General features: G+C 35.5%; 1 protein-coding gene across 13 annotated transcripts in view; it reads left to right on the top strand.

Annotated features, from left to right (window-relative positions):
• The window catches only part of LOC128858259 (mucin-2), a 131,308-nt gene that overhangs the window by 44,071 nt on the left and 67,686 nt on the right, over positions 1–19,551 (top strand). Inside the window, exon 1 of one of the 13 annotated variants that reach the window (XM_054094381.1) lies at positions 1,627–2,093. The exons of the other annotated variants lie outside the window; for them this stretch is intronic. The gene's annotated coding sequence lies outside the window, so the exon portion shown is untranslated. Of the gene's footprint in view, positions 1–1,626; positions 2,094–19,551 lie in introns of those variants that run through there. 13 annotated transcript variants of the gene reach the window in all.

Genomic DNA, 19,551 nt, shown 5'->3' with positions numbered 1-19,551 from the left:
TTCGAAGTTTTCATGTGTGACAAATAGATGGAACGCCCTGTATATTGATTAAACTAATATTAAACAGAATTGTACGCGCCAATTATTATTATTATTATTGTATTTATATTTAATGTTGGGAAAGTGTAATTGAGTAGGTGACAAAAAAACAGAAGAATTTATTGTAATTAATTTTTTTCAATTGGTGTGGCCAAATAATATTTCTGCTGAGAAAAAAACAAGTTTCACATAAAGCTTTTCAGATCTGACATATTTTAAGGACTGTATAAGGAACAAAACTAAGCAATAACGCAATTTACAATACTTTAGCTAGTTGAGATCAACAAGTGTCGTTTAAGCTAATGTGCATCGGGAGAATGTACTAGTATTTGTTTTCAATAACGTTTCCCTCACAGCTTCCGTTGGCCGTGAAGTCACAGATCACATCACACCACCAACAATCACCGTCTAAAATAATTTCGGTAATTGTATAAATTGTTTGCAGACACATGCATATTATATTATATATAACAATATACATACATACATATATAAATACGAATTATATTCGCTTGGTACATATCAATCGTTAAAGTCTTCGTTAAAAAATCTGATATCACCTTTTAACCTCATACTGAAGTATACTTTTGAAAATTTACGTCATCTCACGAAACGACGACGTGGACAAACGTTTTGAGAATGGCGTGAAAGAGAATACCGATTTTCTTTTAGATACAAAATTAGTATAGCAAAGTGTTTTTGTTTAACTACTCCGTAGTATCATTAATATTAATTTATTATTTGCGAATTTAGTCGTATTCGTAAACTGCAAAGCAAAAAAAAAAGGCAAAAAAAAAACATTGAAAAGAGTGTTTATGAAAACAAAAACCAACCAACAAAATTCACTTTTCCTACCTTTTAGTTAGCCGCTGAGGTGGTTGAATGTATTGGTAAATTTGCGAATTTAATAACGCCTCAGCCAAGCTCAGCAGCCAGTTCTTGTTTTGTGGCAGAATTGCCATTTTTTTCAGTTAGTGTTTTCTGGCCTTTAAAACTCTCATTATTATTGTTATTTTTATATGTAAGTATGTGTGTTGCGCTGCTCGCGCACAGCTCGCTTTGAACGCGCAGTCCGGCGTGCCCAGACGCCCAAGCAAGATTTGCAATTTCCGATCAACCGAGCCCACCACCACCACCAAACTAGCCAACCATCCACTATTTGGCGTTTTGCTGTTTACGCTCGTCGCTAAGGCGATTCAATTGGCGATCACCAATGTTCGCCGACTACTGTGGGCTCAGACGGAATCTTGGAAAACACCTTTTGGAAACATGTTTGGGGTTAACATATTCGGTCAAAACAACATCATCGTTTTACTTACATTCCCATATGCATTAGGCATATCAATGTATGTATGTATGTGTGCATATATGTATATGTGTATACGTAGGTAACTATTCACCTTCTCATCCGCTGCACACCAGTTCGATCGCCCGGCGAACACTCCGTTCCCAAACGAATCAACTTGTTTGATCGGCTCCCAAAGCAGCGCAGCGGAGCGGAGTGGAGCTAAATAAAGTGGCGCAGTGAGCACGCGATCGGTCGCGGCATTTCAATAGCATTAAAGTCGCTAACGCTTTTTCGCTTTCATTCATCTTGACTTTGAATCAGTCTGTCTTTGGCGCTCGATCGAAACGTACGAATTTGTTCTTCGTTGGTAAAACTCAGAAAGCAAAAACTAAAAAATCTCATCATAACCGAATAATAAAAGTAAAATATAAAAATCCCAAATAATAAGTGAAATCAAGTGAAACAAAATAAAGAGAAAAGGAACCCTTTAGCTTGTCGCGTAAATAAAAGAAACTGAAATATAAAAATAATATTAAAAAATAAAAAAAATAGAATAAATTAAACAGATAACAAAGAACTTTTAAAAGTTTGTGCTCTGCTTGCAATCGTCTGCTTGTTTATCGGCCGGCGAACAAAAAGTCATCGAAATATCTCGTTGCATGCGTGTGCGGATCTCAGTATCTTCCGATCTTATATTTCTAGTTTTCAAGTCACTCACTCATCAACCTAAGGCCTAAGTGAAATACCTAAATCGTTTGCTTATAAGGTTAGTAAATACATAGTTATATATGTATGATATAAACATGTACATATGTATGCAGGTGTTAAAATCAGCGCCTTAAGCTAAATTCTGTAATGCTCGCCTATTTTTTATTTGTTTGACGTGTCACCTCGCAGATTCATCTCACCCATAACTGGCGATGATGTGAATCTCTAAATCAATATATTTGTACTTGTATGTGTGCCCATATACGAATGTGACGTGTATATTCGTATTCACAATTTTACTTAAGTGACCAAGTACGGTATTTGATTCGCGAAATATTGGCTGAAGTTTTTTGTGCCTCGAAAAAATGCCATTTTTAACTTTGAGTTTTACGACACGAAATGATTTGACTGAGGATAACGACTGTTCAATTTTGGCTAGTGACCAAAGTAGTCGAATGTTAATGCAATTCCATTACTTTTATTCCTAATTCATAGAAACTAATTTTTTATATGGAGAATAATTCTTCAAATCAAAAGAGCAATAGAAAATGTGATAAAAAATGAGACGCAGTGTGTTTTGCACATATTTAAATAAATATAGTTTGACTTAAAAACTAAAAAAAAAATAAATTTAAATTGGAAAGAAGGTAGAATTTAAGCAATTTTTATTTTAAATGAACAGTGTTGGCTTATTTGTTTTTGAAATATAATTCTCAGACATAAAAAATTGTTTTGTTTTTTTGGTTTTCCTTGTTCACTCCTCTCGGTTGGTTTCGTTAATCTATTTTGATTTCTGACAGGGTAGGTGATTAGCCTGCCGCTACCAGACATACTAATATTTCAGGCATATAAATATTTCATACAAAATCAAATTGCTCCAGCTACTTGCGCCTGGTATTATAAAAATAGTTTTTTTGGTCACCGTAACCGAATTGACTGATGGATGCCTACCATTCGGTAGGTCTCGGGGTCGAAACCCCAGGCATGAAACATGAAACGATAGAAAAGATGTTTTTGTTTTTGCTAATAGCAGTTGCCCCTCGGTAGGCAATGGCCTCCCAGTATTTTTACTAAATGAATGCAGTTTATAACTCCAAAGCTTCAGCAAATTTCGTTTTCCCATAAGGACGGGTCGATGTCGACAGGCTGTGGCGATCATGGCATTTTGGCTGTGCCTGTCTAAATTGTTGTTTATTATTTATTATACAATTGAGTTGCAAGTAGAAATGATAAAACTTTATTATGAACCGATTTGCGAATGTAGTTATATGGTTATATTTCACGGAGGAGACGTCAATTGGACACAAAGGTGGTGCAATTTGATCTTGGAAGACTTATCGTTGTGGGACTATCTCAAGTTTGCAGGTTTATGTCACTGAGCCGCAATAGGCAGATGCTCTAAAAGTCAACACTACCCAAGCTGTTGCTCAAATTTAACCAAATCTATGCAGTCATAAAAAATTGGAACTCTCCTTGCCATATTCCACACATAATAACATACATACCCACGTACATACATGGGCCTATGAATTAAGAAAGAAATTGTTAATACCTCACACACAGCTTTATTTATTCCATTTCGATCCCCTCTTATTGGAGAACACTATCTGTATAATTGGGGATATTCTGGCCCAATTTATGGTGTGCATCTTGATGTTGTCTTACAAATGGAGAGACCTACAGTTTACTGTCGCTTCCAAACGCAAGAATATTTTATAATTTTTAATTTGTTAGTGCATAGTAGCAGGTGACTGATACTAGAAAAAATGTTTTTTCTATTTTGGAACGTGGACCAAACGACTGGTGGTGACGCACAAATCCAATAAACGCGAACTAAATTTGTCCACTTTTAATTGTGATCAAAATAAATTTTATTTCTTTATGAAAATTGTGTGGTCGTATAAAATTTCTGACATCTGATTTGAGTTCGGCAGGTTTTCTCATGATTAATTTTAGATGGACTAAGGCCGCCGTGGTCGAATGAGTTGGAGCGTGACAACCATTCGGAATTCAGATAGAACGTAGGTTCGAATGAATCGTTCGTAGGTTCGATGAAAGATCAAAATTAAGAAAAAGTTTTTTCTAATAGGGGTCGCCCCTCGTCAGGCAGTGGCAAAATCTCCGAGTGTATGTCTGCCATGAAAAAGCTCCTCATAAAAAATATTTGCAATTCGGAGTCGGCTTGAAACTGTGGGCCCCTCCATTTGTGGAACAACATCAAGACGCACGCCATAAATAGGAGGATGAGCTTGGCCAAACACCCAAAAAGAGTGTACGCGCCAATTATATATATGATATATATAAGGGCCATATCACCGAGATCGGGAACCCCTCTGAAAGAATTTCACAGACACTTTCACTCAGAATGTTTTCCTATAACACATCGCTCAGCTTGCAAAAATGGCAGAAACTTGTCTTCGAAAGATTACTGAGGGAATAGTTTGGGTTACAAGCAGTGCCCAATGTAATTTTGTTGGTTCGACCAGTCTAATTTAAAGTGTATGTTGAACGTTTGACCCGTCTTTGGACCTAAATACTCCATTCAATGAGTGTAGTATGAGGGGTTCCAGGGCTCCTGATCCTGAAATACCGATATAGCGTAGCATGTCGTTATGCGGTTCGTTTGCTCAGTACACAGTAAGACAGCTAACGGGTTGCCCATATTCGACGGACCCATGTGTTTTTTGGGCCCATTCCAATCGACGAGGCTTGTCCGCAGGCAACAATCTTTGCGTCAATTGAATCTTATACGGGAACAAATGTAAATAAATGCGGATAACTCGTTGTAAAGTGGTCCGAGCAATGCCCAACTGCTGAGAACGGCGATTTTGGGATGTCCTTGGCGACGTCTCAACACTGGCCCGTACAAGAGCAATATTCTCATCCGATTGCCTTGGTCGCATCACCAGTCGAAAACCTTTCGTACAAACGTTTAATGGTGTTCTTAGAAGGCCCACACTTTCCCCATTATTTAATTCTTTATACGCACGTTAAGTTTTCACAATTGACTTCTTTTGTTGAATGTAAATTTCAACAATTTAAAAGCACTTGCGTGGCGTGTACTGTAATAGTACTACTGTTCCATGGTAAAAATCTGCTTAGACTGACGCTTCCAACGCGGTATGTCCTTAAGCGATCTGACGTCTCTGTCAAAAGATACAGGTTTGCCAGATGGGTCCGTCGAATATTAACAACCCTGTATCTTGGTTGGCACGGCTTTGTCAATGACAGTGAGGCAATCATCAATCAGTTTCGATACAATTATGTGAGACTGCAGAGTTCATATGAGGCTACTTCTTAACTCCACATCTAATAAAACAAAGACAGAAAATATACATACATATGTATATACCTACACACTAATAACTATGCATAGAATGGTCCAATTTGCACAGGGTTTTTGTATTTTGAAGCTAATCTTTCCTGGAAGGGTTTTTATGGTATAAATTGCATAATCTTACAAAAAGGTGTGTCTATAAGCCAAAATGTGGTAAAAAGTCATACAATTCGCAATATACGAGCATGTACATATACCATATATGTACCTACGTTCATAAAAGAGATAGAAATCCATTACTACGTGCAACAAATAGCGAATGACCAGTGGCAAATAAACACATTTCTTGGCCAGAGGAAAAGAAAATTAGTATTTTTGCATTTTTCGCTGTAGAATGGCAAAGAGCTATTTATTATGAGAGTTTCCAGAAAAAAAAATTTGTATTTGTTTTATTTTTTTTTTGTCATTTTGAACTTCATCACATTCGAAGCGTGTGATCACGTTTTTAAAAAATATTTGTTTCCTCATTTATTTTGTTGATGACTAATGAATTCTTCGAACTTGTAAAATATTATAAATATGTTAAATTATATGTTTGACTAAATGTCCATTAATCATTAAAATATGTTTGCAACGGATAATCGTTTATATAAAAGTTTGTGTGTGTGTATGCTAATGCTGGTTAATTTTTTCTGTTAATAGTTAATCTTTATCTCTTGGACATTTACTTTTACAATAGTTGCTTCTATTTAAGTGCATACATTCAAAATTCTAAAGCCTTCTTAAGGTTTGGGTGATTTTTTTTTAATACATATGTATGTTTAATGGGAAATAACAATATTATGGTATTTAGATAAAAACCCACCCTTAAATTTTGTTTATGACCTGCGAATGCCCAAACGTCAACATTTTTCTCATGATTATGATATTAAGTTCGTGGACCAGCAATGCTTGGAAAAATTACTGTCGAAATTCTGTTCCGGTGGTTATAACTTTACCAGCGCTTACGAATTTTTGGTCGCACCAGATGGCTGTGCGTGCTATGGTATATAAATTCGAGCCAACCTATTCACTTTAGAATGTTTTTGTGTCAGTGTGCAACACCCCAGTTCAAAATATGCTAAAGAAGTCGATTCATGACATTCGCAAAAGTCTCGAAACCATTTTGCGGCGAATTTTTCACTAAGAATTTTCCTTTAAGAGATCAAACTAACTTAAGAAATGAAGTCTCGAGATTCTTTGAATTGCCACTTAGGCTCCGCAAAAGTGATGTTATAGCCCTATTGAAAACGCGTATACATATGCATTCTGTCAAAAAAGTACCGGGAATTGTTCAATAAAACGCAAAATAATTGTTTAATCATCAAAATTTATTTTGTCGCCTTCATAAAAGGCTCCACTCCAAGCAATACACATATGCCCACGATTAGGCCAGCCATCAAAGCACCGTTTAAACGCGTTTGAAGAGGTCTTCTTCAGCTCCTTCAGCGAATATTCCTTAATGGCCTCTATCGATTCAAAGCGGCGTCCGCGAAGTGGCAATTTAAGTTTTGGGTAAAAGAAACAGTTGCAGGGGACTAAACCCGGTGAATGCGGTGGTTCTTCCATGATATTGGCCGAGCCTTTTGGTCTAAAAAGTGTTCACAATATGAGCCTTGTGAGACGGTGCGTTCTCATGGTGCAAGATCCATGATTTTTTTTGCACAAATTGGGCCGTTTCCTACCCACATTCTCTCTCAAACGTCACATAACTTCCAAACAATATTCTTTATTTACCGTAGAACCATTTGGAATGAATTCCGTGGGCACAACACCATGATAATCAAAGAAAACGAGTAGCATGACTTTCAGTTTTGACCGACTTTGAAGTGGTTTTTTGGTTTTCGGCTCATGTGGATAGCGCCATGCAGCCGCCTCTTGACTGGTTTTCATGTCAAACTCATATACCCACGTCTAATACGCTCACGTCTCATCACCTGATAATGCGCTGGATAAACGGTGGTCCCGAATTTACTTGCTCAAGCATATATATCTTCAGCGACCTGCTTCCGATGAATTTTTTGAAAGAAATTCAACTTTCTTGGAACGAGTCAAGCAGCAACGCGTCTCATCCCCAATCGTGAGACACGCTAAGGTCCCTTAAATGATAGTTTTCCAGCACCATTTCATTGACTTTGACGACGTTTTCATCTGTTGAAGACGTTGATGGGCGACCAGATCGCGACAAATCTTCCACGACTTCTTGGCCTTCTACAAAAGCCTTATACCGCTCGTAAGCCCGTGTTTTTGATAAATCACACTCGCCATAGACTTTCTGCAACATTTTGCGGTTCGACACACGAAATCCTGTTCACATCACAAAATTTAAGACAAATTCTTTGTTCGATATTTTTATCCATAGTGAAAATCGCAGGCGCACCTGCGGTTGACTGATATATGTAATTAAATGCCAAAAACAAGCCAATGTGTAACGCGCGCTTTTTAAATGAACAATTCCCGATATTTTTTTGACAGAATGTACATACATACACCTTCATGGGTACATATTCAAATCCTTACACATTCTTTTGGACGCTGATGGGAATTTGTGTTTCTTTATTTCGTAGAATGTGTCGACATACATACATATATGACTCATAAACTGGATTCGCTACGCTTTATAGAATATTTCCTTAACATTTTATCTGTATAGTGAACAATAAAATATCCAATATGCGTGTGCGTATGTATGTATGCATGCACAAATCAAAGCAAGGAAATTTAAAAATACCCGAATTCGCTTAGAAAGTAGTTTTTGCCAGCTAATTGCATTAATATGCTAATGACAAGTCAATGGAATGCTCGCAATTTGTTTTATATTTCGTATAAATTTTTACTCGCTAAATTTCAATCGAATAAAATTTGAAACCACCCGTTTGCAATGAGTTTTACTAAAAGGAAGACTAAGCCTAGACCAGTTCTCATGACTCCATATTTGACGCCCTGCAGGAAATTTACATCCATGACTTTTCTATAAAAGTATGTAAGTTGGGTGCTAATTGGCCTCCATTGCTTTGCTTTTTTGATAATTCGGTACTGGTACTAACAGGTGACGGTAGTAAAAAGTTCCCTTTGGCTGTCGAAAATAACACTATGACCGAGCATCCTATCATTCGTAAAGTCCACCTTCTTATATTCAGAACTTGGTATTCGTTGCTGTAAGTCGTAGTTGTAAGTCTCTGTAAGTTGTATGGGCTATAATTAAGTTTTTACTACCACTACACGGCGCTTAATTGAAATTTGTTACACTCATTACTCCGCTACTGAAACTAATGCAACAAATTTACATTACCTTTACTTCAATTAGCGATAGTGTCGAATAATGTAAGCCATATTACTGTTACCGCTACACCACTTCAAGCAATGATCTGTATCATCATAAAAAGTAAATATTTTAAATTTAAAGTAAATATTTTAAAATTAAATTTTAAAAGAAAATAAAGCAAAATAAAAGTATTTTAACAAAAATAAATACGTAATGTTTAAAGAATAAAAAATTCTTTAAAACAAAATTTTAATTTTATTTTTTTGATATTTTCAATATTTGCCAAATAAGTCTGAGTATGAACTAACACCTTATTTTCCTGCGGGGTAGTCGCATTTTAAAGTAACAATCTACGTTTTCGAGTATAAAGCGCATGTGTGTTGATTTTAGAAAGCGAATTTGATCAATTTCATCGTTTAGTGGTTTTGTATATGCTAATATTATATTAAGTGATTTTTATTGTTATTTACGATATTTTATGGAGAGTAATAGGTCCGCATATTTCCGCTACACAATTTAATACTTCAAACAATAATTAAAAATTCAGCTATACAAATCATTCAATTGAAAAATACAATTATTTGGCAAAAAAATGGCAAATTGAGTTTGCAAACAAAATTTGGAAACTTCAAACAATACCCGAACAAATCTTGGAAAAAAAAGTTTTTGTCGAAAAAACGCTGCTTTTTTCGCAATTAGGTCATCATTATTTGTTTTCATATTCACCTCAATATGAATGCACCAATACACTAGCTCCAATTATTAACAGCAATTTGTTGTAGAACAGTTAGAGCTCAATGCCATTCTCCGCGCCACACACGAACCCACGCACCTATAATTACACCAACAGTGCATACATACTTACATACAAGTATACATTGTATAAAGTATCATACATATGTCGATATGACGCGTTGACACTGAAGTCTGGCTCTGGCAACGACGTTGACGTGCTTTTGCTGATTCTGTTCATGATGTTATGATTAAGTTTGCACAATACATACTTGCACATCTTTCATGTACTATACATGTGTATAACAGGTGTCAGCATTCAACCAATCATTTATCACTTATGAATATATATGATACTAGAAATACACCAGAAATAAGAAGGAACTTTAAACAAGTAAGTTTGTTAAGGTTTGTTAAAATGAATGAAATCGAATATAAACTAAAAAAGTAAGAAATGCTTAATACAGACCGCCGCCAGATACTTTTAATATCTCTTAATATGCCAAGCGCGTTTTGCTTTGAACTTGAAATGACACGAAAGCCATCAACAGTGAAAATTAAGCGCAGCACAACAGAGCTATTCATCAACGTTGTGCCAGCTCAGGCAACAGGTTCGGCGGCACAGGTTCCGCACTCCACACCGTTGTGCTTCAGCTTAAAGACCACTTTCAAGCTTTTCTACCATTGCGTCGCTTCGTTTGCTTTTGTCACAATTACTTGTTTTTTCTTGTTTTTGTTGATGAGCTAAAAGCGAAATTTTTAGAAATTACGTCATTTTGCAACTTGTCTGTCCATACAATCCGTATTGAAGCTGGGATACGTTTTTGCAAAAAAAAGTACATAGTAATCGAATTAAAAAGATTTCTGCAGGTATATGCATGTGGAATTCAGCAATACACATATACACAAATTAGAATTTACGTAGACGAAATTTTAGTGACCTTCACGATTGCCTTCGTATTTACCCACGCTTTGCAAAGGCTTCAACATAAATTAGAATACATCGATTCTATCGCTTTGATCCTATTATTCAAATTTGGATGCAATATTTCCAGTCATAAATAATTCTAAAGTCGGTAACCATAGGTAGAGATATAGAGTAGAATAAAACTCCATTTAGAAATGCGTATACGCTTATTGATTCGATGTGAAATTCGATTAAAAATAAAGAATCAGTAATAGAGAAAATGGAGAATAAAAAGTGATCTCATATGCCTAATGCTCAGTACATCTCTGCCGAACCACTTTTACAAAGCCTTGAGGAAGAAGTGAGGAGTGAGCCTCTCACCACAAAGCTTTTTCTAATAATAACATTGTATACGTCCTCCCAACGAGCTCCCTGCATATCAGTCAAAGAGAAAATAAGATGAAGCATATGCGTTGCTCTTCTAACATCTGTTTTTCTTTTAAAGAAATAATTTTTTTATGCTTTACTATGTGAAGAAGAAATGATCTCGTATATACTAAAATTTCATCAGAATATGCTGAAATAGAGATAACATTACTTAACAGGTAATAAAAAAAGGTATTGAAGTCAAAAATTTATTATTACCCTCAGTAGTAAGCTTTCCCGCTTTTTTTCCTTGTTCACTCCGCTCGAGCATAGGGCCTCGACAAGACTCTTCTATCGTACACTGTTCTGGGATGTTGTTTTTGCGTCGTCTCATGTGATGTCGGCATTTGCAATCTCGCGCAACGCGACCTTCTCCAAGTATTCTTTGGCCGGTCGCGACCTCTGCTTCCTTGCGGGTTAAAGTCCAGTGCCAATCTCGCGATGCTATATGGGCGTTTTTTAAGCTTGTGACCTATCCATCGCCACTTTATGCGTTTGATTTGTTGTAGGATAGGTTCCTCATTCGTTGATCTTCACAGCACGTGGTGTGGAGGCTTTTGACGAAAAATTATAACCCCTGTGTGATGGTGTTAGAAACCAGCAATGTTTCACTTCCGTTCAACAATACTGACTTCACACTTGAGCTGAATATTCGCATTATATGTTTTGCTTTATCGTGGTTGACTCTCATCCCGACCTCAAATCCGGCTTGGCTTGCATGTCAGTGAGTGTGTGCGAGAGGAGACAGATGCCATCGGCGAAGTCCAGGTCATCAAGTTGTCTGTTAAAACTCCATACGATGCCTCATTTGTGGTGGGTGAATTGGCTCATGACGTCGTCTAGGTCGATGGCGAAGAGCATGTTGTAGTTAGCCTTAAAAAATTTGACTTGTGATATGCATAAATGATGGAAATTTTAAACTCTTCGACGTTCGATTCGACAATTATTCAACGATCCCTTCGAAAGCTAATAGAAGTCTCTCGTCGGGTCTATGTCTTTTACATGATCTCGGCAAGAATGAATTCGACATATCACTTTTCACCAAGCCGTATATACCCAGTTAAAAGCATGGCAATCACTCCCAAGTGCTAATACAAGTCATTCCACACAATACAAGCTGTTATACCCTAATACTCTCATTTTTGGCGGGTAAAACCAACGCTGTGTCTCAGAAAACTCAAGCTTGTAGTAAATTTTCAAAAAAGGGATAATGACGAATTAAGATGCCTTGATGTTGTCCCACGAATGGAGGAACTTGCAGTTTCATGTCGCCTGTGAACAGCAAATGACTTTTATGAGACGTATTTTCTTATGTGCAAAAATTTACCATAGCTTACCGATGTGCGGCTGCTATTAGAAAAAAATGTGTTTGATGTTTAACATCCATAGTTTGTGCGAACCCTGAACCCCATTGCCTTCATGTCACTCACAAAACGTTCGGCCATGATAAACAATAACATACTGTAGAGTTCCTAAATTTAGGTCGGTAAATAATTGAAGTCTTTTTCACTAGGACCCTAGACTTAAATATTGGCTTACGTGTACCAATTGGTAGAAATTAGTGATGATCATAGTCTGTAGAAAAAGAAGCTATGATATTTTGTAATGTGCAAATCAGCAATTGGTTAAGGGCCTATTTCACAAGTTAGTTAATATCAAGCGAGTGCTCGTTGAGTGGCTCAAATTAGTGACGGGCTTGAATACATCGTTCAACAATATTTTGAAAAACTTTTAATGCCTTCGAAGGATCGTTTCCAATATTTAACTAGCATGACACTTTTCTATTTAAGAGTGCTTCTGAATGACTTTTTCATAACTTTATTCCTTAGCCTTCTACTAAAACGCACTTAAATATTTCTTAGTAAAGTGAGCTAACTGCAGTGCGGTTGAATAACCTACCCTCAAATGTTGTATGGATACAACCAATATGCATATCCGCAAAGATGACAAAATCTAATAAAAATAAGTAGGAGGGATACTATATATATTACGATACATTATAAATATATAAATAATTACTCCTTAGATTATCTGTTGGTTTCTTTCGGCTGAGTTCCTCTGCCTATTTGTAGCGTTCATCTTGATAGCGTTCCACAAATGGAGGGACCTACAGTTTTACGTCGCCTCCGAGCGGCAGATGGTTGTTTATGAGAGGGAAGAAACTCAGCAGAAATACAACCATTATTATACTCATATAAATTAGGTGTTCCCTGTCGGGCAGCACCAAATAAATAGTAGTCACACACCCACCCATTCGGCTACGATATATTCCAATGATATAGATAGAAAATTGCCACTCCAAAGGACTTTGCCGTTTTGTTTTTTTAATATTTTCCTTTGGATGCATTCGCACCATTTTTCAAAGCATTTTTCAGTTCTGCTCAAGACACCTTCCAACCATGGACACCTATTATGGATTCTTCCTATAATTTGATGTTTTGAGTGCCGATGTAGTCAACAGATTTTTCATACCCATAGTGAGATTTGAACCAGGCCCTGTCGAATACGATAATCGGCTGTGCCTGGCCGACTGAATAAATAAAAGCAATAATTTAAGTTGTTGTTTTACTGTTAAACTGGCTTTCAGCTCACAAGATAAAAGTGCGATAACTAAATATTTGGACACCATTAAAATTGCTTAAATCACAATGAACATTTTAAAAAATTGTTAAATTTTTGGAAATTAAAAAAAAATTAGTATGGGATCAACTGGATATTATTTTTAAGACATCGCCCTAAAGTCTAAAGCCAAAAGAAGGGGAGACATTTTTTCTCAAACTCCTTAACAAGCTTCTGGATATGGTTGTTGCAATTTCAGTAATGAGGAAATGGTGCTAAAAATTTGTTTTTATTATATTTTCCTTGAACAATGTAAACAACACAATTGTGATTTTGATTCCTAAATTAATTGCAATCTTCCTGAGGCAATTACAGTAATTTAAATCTTTATTTTTAAGTCGAGTATGACTGGTTTTTCTAGCAGGTAAAAACACAAAACAAAACACAAAAACTAAATAAATAACTCAGTGCGAGTGTCAAACAGCGAATAATTCGCAGAAATTTACTGCCCACCTACAAACAAGCTCACATCCGTGCGTATGTAAACGGGTTCATACATATGTATGTGTACATAAATACAGGGTCGGGTATAAGTAATGTCAAGATGTGATTGTGCAATAATATTTGCAAACCTGATTTGCGCCTGATGTTATTTTGTTTTGACTTTTATGTTATAGGCAGCCAGAAAATCAGTTTGAATGAATTTGTGCATCTGCTGGTCTAATTTTTCTCCCAGTGTGCATTTCATTTCCGTTTTCCTGGTCGTCGCTTGTATTACTATTCTTGTTATTATTTTTTAATTTATGTAGTGCACTGAGACCTCTGATGTGGTCTATTTGGGTTGTCCGCAAGCCTGAAGTTGGAGGCTTCTGTTGAATGTGAGTACCTCCTCCAGCATTTTTTTACATATCACTAATGGATTTAGGGTCGCACCACCTAGGTATACGAGTGTATGTACTCTGGAGTTTCATCATCTACATCATCATCATGGTTCTACTAGTTCTGCAAGTATTTGCGTGAAATGATAGCTTTTGTTGCCGCGAGTGAAAGCTTTGGAAAAAATTAACCAAAAAATAACCAAATTTTCAGTGAGAAATAACATCAGAATAATAAAAACTCGATATTTTGACCAGTTTATATTACTTTTCTATTTTTTTTTTAATTTCCTTTATTTTTTTTATAAAGATATACTTCATTCTACATCAAATATTATATAAAGCAAAGTTTCAAACTTTGTACAATTCATAAAAAGTTTACATATTTTCTTCAAAATTCTTCAATTTTCTTCAAAGCTTTTTATTAGAATTTTAAAACAATAAGATTCGGACACGCAGTTTTATAGCCAATTAAATTATAGTAAAATGCAAGAGTGATGTGGTTCAAAATTCTCGTTGGGCTTGGATAATTTTTTTCCCGTAAACCCGCAACCCCGTAAGCGCATTTTCTCCATAAAACGAATGAACGAAATTAGTTTTGCTCTCTTTATAAAAGTTTAGGCGCCTAGTGGAAGATCTTCTGGGGAAAAGAGTTAACAGCTTAGCCTGCCTCTATCCTGGACGCTCCATCCCGTGTCGTGTGAATTCCCTGAATTTCCAGCCATTGATAAATTCCTTGTGTGGTCGTCTCGTGTAAGCAGAGTCCACCAAAGATGTGATAAAAAGTAGCTCATGCCATACTGCTGCAAGTAGCCGAGCATGTCTGGGAGTATTCACCAACTGCAAGGAATTAGCAACGCAGGCAATTTGGTATCAGCAGGTGCGTTGTGTCGAGTTTTGATGAAAGAGTTGAAGATGTTTTCTAACAAAGTGTAAACTGTTCACCAATTGCTGGCTGCTGAGCATCACGTGAGATATACCTACTCCCACGCTCTGCAAAATTTCTGTTGCAAGAAATTACTGCCTCCCCATCCTGTATATGCAGCTTATGTACTTTTACATACATATTTATGTATGTACATATGTAGTTGCTTTCGGCTAAGAAAGTTGCTTTGCAATTTTTACCCTTTATTGTTATTACTAGAGTTTGCCATACTCTTATTTGTTTGCCGTTGTTATTTTGTAGTTTTAATGAGATTACACTTTTATTTATTTTTATTTTATTATTGCGATTGCTTTGAGCGCTTACCTTGTCAGCTTCGTTGAAGTTGTCGTCTACTCCCGCAAGTTGGTGTTTTTTTACCTTTGTATTAGTGGGACCGGTGATATCATTTTTGAATTTTTGTCTACTAGCGTTTGCGCTCACTAAAAATATATATCAACAATTTTATAGCTTACAGTATATTTTTCAAGTTTAATTAATGTAAACCAGTATTTGTGCCATAGACGTGCACTGGACATACACCTACAAAAATACTTACATACATACATACATATGTAAGTGTCGTATGATTTTCATAATATCAGCACAAATTTGCGCACAATAAAAACATGAAATTGGCCCTCACTTTCGTATGCTCTTTCTTCCACGCTCTCCTGAGTAAATAAAATAATTTGTTTACCTTCGCGAGTTAGTACTTTGTTATGCTATAATGTGTGTGTGAGTATGTTAGTGTAATAAAATTTATATTTTTATCAATTTATGTATGTATGTATGTGTATATTTATATTTACACTCACGAAGTGCAGTTATCAGTGACCTGTTAAATTTATAAATAAATGAATACATCATCACAAAATTATACGTTAACCGCAATTTAGGTAGTACGAGGGGTGGTCAAAAAGTTGGCGTAATGGATGCCTTATTCGCATTTCCTTTGAAATGTCATTTTTAAACTGCTGTTGTGCAATTATGTTAGTTTTCTTACGGTTCTAGCAGATAGTTTAAGATAAAAGAAAAATGGAAGAAAGTTAAAATATTTTATAACAAACTCAATTTATATAAATATGCAGCTATGCAAATATAAGTAAAAATTTTTAAAATAATCTTTAAGTGAGTAAAAACCACGATTTGCCAGCAGAAACTTGGATAACTATTTGTAAAGAAAAACACTTTTTGTTGGGCTAAATTGTCAAATGTAAAACATATGTAAATAAAAGCTTATGGCGGTGGTTTGAAAAAATACTACTTATGGATGTCACTTTGGAACACATTTGCTTCATGGCACAGCAATAAAAGGTTGTGTAAAGTTTGACAACTGATTCCGGATGCTTCAATTTGGATGTAAGGGAAAAAGATGCATAAGTTTATCCCCTTTCTGGAAAGGTAGTAACATTTTGAAAAAAGGTCGACTAATTTTTGTGAATGGTATTGTACATAATTATTTATATTCTTAACTTAACGATTCCCACGGATTTGGTAGAGGCTCACTAGACAACTTCGGCCTCTTCCGATCTGGTTCGAACACGTGAACAAACTTAACTCCCTCTTTTGCCCACGTTTTGTGGTACAACAAAAACAGTATTGCCCGCTAACTTGTTTAGGAAAAGTTTCCATTTCCATACTTTTGAATACTTTTTATTAAGAATTTACTCTAAAATAAAAATAACTTTTCCATAAGGACATCGCGGGTTTATTAGATGGCTCAAGAGGCTGATACAGTGTGAAAATTAGACGTCTTACATCATCCTTAATTATTGCTTCTTGATTTTCTTCTACATTTTGTTCGAATGCGTTGATTCTGGTAATTCGAACTTGTGTAATTTGGCTGCACATTTTAATTTTCTCGCCCTCAATTGCATTTGGGCTTAATGGAAATGTAATATAAGGAGGAAATTGAGTTTCGTGCCTTCACAATTGCATTTTTTTCTCATTAAGCAAAAAATTATTTATAAAATTCATATAATACAAGAAATAATTTGTAAAGAAAAAAAATTTTAATTGGCATACAAGCAAGTTAGGGAATTAAGTGAATACGATTAGCGGTCAGCCCGACTCATTGAGGAGACGTCCTTAATCTTTGTTAAAAAAGCGAAAAACTTGCACTGGAAAAGGCCACTCTAGAAAATAGTAAACATCGTCTTAGTGGAGGAAGATTTTCTGGATATGTCTAAGAACACAACATGATGTGTGCCGAAAATGGTCACATCTTATACCTTATTCCTATCTAGATTTAGCCCACTTCAGATAACTTATTTATTTACATTTTTCTCAGAAAGAGTTTCCAGTACAACAAATGCTGCTAATGAACATGAAGAGAAGCCAGCATTTTTGCATAGAAATCATAAACAAAACAATCTTTGATAACATAAATAAAATGCATAAAATATTTCAAAAGTAAAAGAGAATACATCGAAAAGGAGATGCAATTTCATTTTTAATTTCACATTCCCTCCTTTTCGCTCCGCGAATTTTTCGACCTCTCCTCGTACAATAAGAAATAATAATTTGAATTCCTTTTGCAACAGCTGAATTAACACGATACTACCAATAACAACAACAACAGTAATCATATAATACAAAAACGTGGCTATGTGAAATTCCTCTTGATTGCTTTGCCACTGATAACAGTTATAAAGAGTGGTATAGAGTGGCTGAAGCTTGGATGATTAATACCTGCACTCTGCTCTTTTCGCCGATGTAGTTCTCTGAAAACATAGAAAAGAATACAATAATCGCACATGTACCTTCTTTGAAGAAGAAAATGTCGAGAATAAAATAAAGCAGACCGCATGAAAAATAAACAAAGAAGTATTTCTCGTACAAAAATGTATATATTTTGCATATACATATTTATAAAATGAGTATATAAAAATATAGATTTTAATTGCATGAGAACCGCTTTTGAAAATATGATATTTTGCACTTTAAAAATCAACCAACTAAACTCTGCACATGCCTTTATTTGAGTTTAACCAGTTTATGGAATTGGAAGATCTTAAGGGTTTTTGGCTATTTAGTACTATTTAGGGTAAACTTACATACATATATTTACTACCATGAGTGTCATAGTTGATGATTATCCTTAAAGGCTAATAAAATAATGGAAAATAATGGAAGAATGATTAGATAAACTATATCTACCATTGTGCTAGTAATAAAAAATTAAAAAAAAAAAAAATTGTCTTGAATTACCTAATACTCGTATATACATACTTATCTTTTCACCTATAAACATCCATTGCACAGATTCTTTTAGTTTTATTTACGGTAGTGGAGAAATAAGGTGTACAAAATTTCATCGTAATGAAATATGAAATAATACTAAGACGCCGCATAACTTTTAACTACACGCGTTTTAACGATGGATGCCTTTCTCTTGAGAATATTAAAAGCAAATTATGTGTACGTAATTTCATGATCAATGTTCAGTTAGAAAATCCATGATGTGTGTTCCAAATTCACTGACGTGCTCTAGCAACTGCTGTGATAGAAAAGTGCTTCTATCGACTGTCGGTTCTACGTTACCGGAACGAAACGGATTTATATCTGACCCAGGATTGTAACTCCAGCAGCATTCCCTAAACATGTAGAGGAAATGTTTATTCTCTTACACAAAAACATCAACGACAACAGTGCTTTGATGATAAAAACTCATTCATGAAACTTCTTCTCCCCACATAAAGTTAGATGCCATTTTAAAGAAAAAATTCCAAACTTTCATTTGAGGAAATAAAAAAAAAAATTAAAAATGTCCAGATTTGAAAAATAAATTTTTAATTCGGAAGCACTGCACGTCAAATTAAAATAGGCGGTGTGAAATCGACGAATATGTGCTTTGGCGTATAAAAAATAAGTATCACCAGAGCACTAGACTCAACGTCCGTTACTGTCCTGATGCAATACGTCGAAAGTAGTATCTGCTCGTTACCACCCACTGTTTAGGTCATTTGATGAGAGAGCCACCCTTGTCGTCTCAGTACACTCCCACACGCCATGCCCCTGTCCCTGTCATGTAGTGCGAAAGCTGACAATTCTTTAAAACAATTCCTTACTTCTTTAGATTGTAGCACGTGTGAGACAACATTGTCTGGTGTCATTCGTTCTGCTATTTTGACTTCTAAACACTTGGCATGAGGGTGAATATGGAAGCTGATTTGACAGCTTAAGTAAAAAAAAATTAGTTCTTGCGTAACTTAAATTTACTTCTTGAGTAATTACACTATTCGTTCGACAATTATTTTTGTTGCAATTCAAGGAAAAATACCCCTTTTGCGCAGCTTATTCCACTGTATAAGTATAGAAGCTAAACTCTTTTCCCAAAATGTCATCAAAATCAAAGCGAATAAGTTCTAAGGGAGGTACAAAAAAAAAAAATTGTCAATTCTGGTCAAAACTGGTCAAACTCTTGATGTGCTATAATTTGACGCGGGCTGCAATTTGTACTAGACGTTTCAAAACCATGCTGTAAATAATTTTCTGGTAATAATAATCGC

The sequence above is a fragment of the Anastrepha ludens genome, chromosome 3, assembly GCF_028408465.1.
Source record: "Anastrepha ludens isolate Willacy chromosome 3, idAnaLude1.1, whole genome shotgun sequence".
Taxonomy (NCBI): Eukaryota; Metazoa; Arthropoda; class Insecta; order Diptera; family Tephritidae; genus Anastrepha; species Anastrepha ludens.
This window is presented reverse-complemented; position numbering and strand designations above follow the sequence as displayed.